This window comes from Oncorhynchus clarkii, unplaced genomic scaffold (assembly GCF_045791955.1).
Source record: "Oncorhynchus clarkii lewisi isolate Uvic-CL-2024 unplaced genomic scaffold, UVic_Ocla_1.0 unplaced_contig_11870_pilon_pilon, whole genome shotgun sequence".
Classification (NCBI taxonomy): domain Eukaryota; kingdom Metazoa; phylum Chordata; class Actinopteri; order Salmoniformes; family Salmonidae; genus Oncorhynchus; species Oncorhynchus clarkii.
The window spans coordinates 10,748-15,484 of record NW_027258609.1 but is presented as its reverse complement, the minus strand read 5'-3'; the positions used below and the strand labels follow the sequence as shown (position 1 = coordinate 15,484).

Sequence of the window (4,737 nt, the reverse complement as noted above, 5' to 3'; positions counted from 1 at the left end):
CCTCTTCTAATCCTCTAATCCTCTCCTCTCCTCTTCTAATCCTCTAATCCTCTCTTCCTCTCCTCTTCTAATCCTCTAATCCTCTCCTCCTCTCCTCCTCTAATCCTGTCCTCCTCTCCTCCTCTAATCCTCTCCTCCTCTCCTCTTCTAATCCTCTAATCCTCTCCTCCTCTCCTCCTCTAATCCTCTCTTCCTCTCCTCCTCTCCTCATCTAATCCTCTAATCCTCTCCTCCTCTCCTCTTCTAATCCTGTCCTCCTCTCCTCCTCTCCTCATCTAATCCTCTAATCCTCTCCTCTCCTCTTCTAATCCTCTAATCCTCTCCTCCTCTCCTCCTCTAATCCTGTCTTCCTCTCCTCCTCTAATCCTGTCCTCCTCTCCTCCTCTAATCCTCTCCTCCTCTCCTCCTCTCCTCCTCTAATCCTCTCCTCCTCTCCTCTTCTAATCCTCTAATCCTCTCCTCCTCTCCTCCTCTAATCCTCTCTTCCTCTCCTCCTCTCCTCATCTAATCCTCTAATCCTCTCCTCCTCTCCTCTTCTAATCCTCTCTTCCTCTCCTCCTCTCCTCATCTAATCCTCTAATCCTCTCTTCCTCTCCTCCTCTAATCCTCTCCTCCTCTCCTCCTCTAATCTTGTCCTCCTCTCCTCCTCTAATCCTCTCTTCCTCTCCTCCTCTCCTCATCTAATCCTCTAATCCTCTCCTCCTCTCCTCTTCTAATCCTCTCATCCTCTCTTCCTCTCTTCCTCTACTCTTCTCTTCCGGTTATTACTACATCTTGGCAGCTCCAGACCAGACCAGGACCCCATGAAAGCAGTCATGAAAGCACTAGCATTTATCTGGCTTATTCTACAAAGGAAACCAAAGACTTGGAAGAACTAATCTCCATGTTGACTGAACATCAGCCAGACATTTCAGAACCGTTCTTATGTATATGATGTCGATCTATAGAGACGACTGTTTATGGTCAGTGTGAGTAATACACCTACCGCTAATTCAGTTAAACATTTTTACCAAACAGAGTGTCTGTCCAAAATAGCACCCTATTCCCTATGTAGTGCACTATATAGGAAATAGGGTGCCATTTGGGACGCAAAATAGATTGCGACAAAGTCGTAAACCAGGGGTGTCAAACATGCATTGGGTAAAAATAAAAACAATCTCAATATACTTTAAAATGACTAAAACCAAATGGAATGTTTATACATGATAATGGAGCTACATTCATACAGTATCTTGACTGTGTCCAGATCACTGATAATCACTACATTCATATACAGCATCTTGCCTGTGTCCAGCTCACTGATAATCACTACATTCATATACAGTATCTTGACTGTGTCCAGCTCACTGATAATCACTACATTCATATACAGCATCTTGACTGTGTCCAGCTCACTGATAATCACTACATTCACACAGCATCTTGACTGTGTCCAGCTCACTGATAATCACTACATTCATATACAGCATCTTGACTGTGTCCAGCTCACTGATAATCACTACATTCATATACAGCATCTTGACTGTGTCCAGCTCACTGATAATCACTACATTCATACACAGCATCTTGACTGTGTCCAGCTCACTGATAATCACTACATTCATATACAGCATCTTGACTGTGTCCAGCTCACTGATAATCACTACATTCATACACAGCATCTTGCCTGTGTCCAGCTCACTGATAATCACTACATTCATACAGTATCTTGACTGTGTCCAGCTCACTGATAATCCCTACATTCATACAGCATCTTGACTGTGTCCAGCTCACTGATAATCACTACATTCATATACAGCATCTTGACTGTGTCCAGCTCACTGATAATCACTACATTCATACAGCATCTTGCCTGTGTCCAGCTCACTGATAATCACTACATTCACACAGCATCTTGACTGTGTCCAGCTCACTGATAATCACTACATTCATATACAGCATCTTGACTGTGTCCAGCTCACTGATAATCACTACATTCATATACAGCATCTTGACTGTGTCCAGCTCACTGATAATCACTACATTCATACACAGCATCTTGCCTGTGTCCAGCTCACTGATAATCACTACATTCATACAGCATCTTGCCTGTGTCCAGCTCACTGATAATCACTACATTCATACAGCATCTTGCCTGTGTCCAGCTCACTGATAATCACTGCAATCATACAGTATCTTGACTGTGTCCAGCTCACTGATAATCACTACATTCATATACAGCATCTTGACTGTGTCCAGCTCACTGATAATCACTACATTCATATACAGCATCTTGACTGTGTCCAGCTCACTGATAATCACTACATTCATACAGCATCTTGCCTGTGTCCAGCTCACTGATAATCACTGCAATCATACAGTATCTTGACTGTGTCCAGCTCACTGATAATCACTACATTCATATACAGCATCTTGACTGTGTCCAGCTCACTGATAATCACTACATTCATATACAGCATCTTGACTGTGTCCAGCTCACTGATAATCACTACATTCATACACAGCATCTTGCCTGTGTCCAGCTCACTGATAATCACTACATTCATACAGTATCTTGACTGTGTCCAGCTCACTGATAATCCCTACATTCATACAGCATCTTGACTGTGTCCAGCTCACTGATAATCACTACATTCATATACAGCATCTTGACTGTGTCCAGCTCACTGATAATCACTACATTCATACAGCATCTTGCCTGTGTCCAGCTCACTGATAATCCCTACATTCATACAGCATCATTGAAGATCGAATGCGGCCCCCAGGGCAAAATGAGTTTGACACCCCTGCCGTAAACAATGAGCATGCTTCGGGCTTGGAAGCTTATCTCCCTAGCTAGTCAGGGGAAAGGTATTTGGAGTCGACCTAACGAGAGGAGAGCAGCTGGAAGCTTATCTCCCTAGCTAGTCAGGGGAAAGGTATTTGGAGTCGACCTAGCGAGAGGAGAGCAACTGGAAGCTTATCTCCCTAGCTAGTCAGGGGAAAGGTATTTGGAGTCGACCTAGCGAGAGGAGAGCAGCTGGAAGCTTATCTCCCTAGCTAGTCAGGGGAAAGGTATTTGGAGTCGACCTAGCGAGAGGAGAGCAGCTGGAAGCGTTTACTCCAGTTAGAGCATGTCCGCACCAACTGTGATGTCAGGATTTGTCAGTCAACCAGAGGGAGTGATTGTGAAAACAAAGGCGACCCACTCACACTCTGACTCACAGACAGGTTGATTCCCAAATTGCATCCTATTCCCTATATAGCACAGTAGTGCACTATATAGGGAATAAGGTGCAATTTTGTACAGACACACTGTGTACTTCTGGGTAACACATTACATTTCCATGTTGTGTAATTGGGAAGCTAGGAGGTGAAGAAGCCTCCTGACGTACTAGTTAGTAGAGGGCTAGGTCTCCTGTTATACCCTAAGGCTTTCAGATCATCCTGTTGATTAATCACAGCAATAAAGCCATGTGGGGGAAAGCCCCTGATCAAGCGTGTTTTTTCACCAAGTATTGGAGGGAGATTTGTTAAAATGTTATGAGAACATTAATTATCATATTTAATTGATCTGTCCGGAAACAAAACAATGTACAATGAAATGTATTGTTGTCCAACTGTACGTAGCCTCTAGTCAAGTACATACTAGTGCTTAGCTTTCTTTATTCTCATCCAGGGTAGAGTTTTGTACTCCCTCTCTATTTAAACTTCAGCCTTTAGATATCGATACCTTACCTTTTGCACACCAGATTATGTGCCTCAGAGAGCTACGTAGGATAGAAGGTACCTGAAGAGAGCTACGTAGGATAGAAGCCACCTGAATAGAGCTACGTAGGATAGAAGGCACCTGAAGAGAGCTACGTATGATAGAAGCCACCTGAATAGAGCTACGTAGGATAGAAGGCACCTGAATAGAGCTACGTATGATAGAAGGCACCTGAATAGAGCTACGTATGATAGAAGCCACCTGAAGAGAGCTACGTAGGATAGAAGGCACCTGAAGAGAGCTACGTATGATAGAAGCCACCTGAATAGAGGATAGAAGGCACCTGAATAGAGCTACGTAGGATAGAAGCCACCTGAATAGAGCTACGTAAGATAGAAGGCACCTGAATAGAGCTACGTAGGATAGAAGGCACCTGAATAGAGCTACGTAGGACAGAAGGCACCCGAGTAGAGCTACGTAGGATAGAAGGCACCTGAATAGAGCTACGTAGGACAGAAGGCACCCGAATAGAGCATTGATAGAAGGCATCTGAATAGAGCTACGTAGGATAGAAGGCACCTGACGAGAATCAACAAGTAGTGAAAGCAGCCTCAGGGCTCTGCAGCATATGAGTTAAATGGAATACCAAATGTACATTTTAGTAGATGCTCTTATCCATAGCAACTTACAGTAATGAGTGCATACTTTTTCATACTGGTCCCACATGGGAATCGAACCCACAACCATGACATTGCAAGCACCATGCTCTACCAACTGAGCCACACGGGACCCTATTCCCAATTTTAAAAATGGTTCAATCTTACCCTCCATTAACTGGTAGAACAGAATATGTAGAGGACTGGTTAAATCTCACCCTCCATTAACTGGCAGAACAGAATATGTAGAGGACTGGTTAAATCTCACCCTCCATTAACTGGTAGAATAGAATATGTAGAGGACTGGTTAAATCTCACCCTCCATTAACTGGTAGAACAGAATATGTAGAGGACTGGTTAAATCTCACCCTCCATTAACTGGTAGAACATAAT

General features: G+C 43.6%; 1 non-coding gene across 1 annotated transcript; it reads right to left on the bottom strand.

Moving 5' to 3' along the window:
- Positions 1-4,403: 4,403 nt before the first annotated feature.
- trnaa-ugc (transfer RNA alanine (anticodon UGC)) lies at positions 4,404-4,479 on the bottom strand. The gene has a single exon. It is a non-coding gene; the product is annotated as a tRNA-Ala (tRNA).
- Positions 4,480-4,737: the final 258 nt, after the last annotated feature.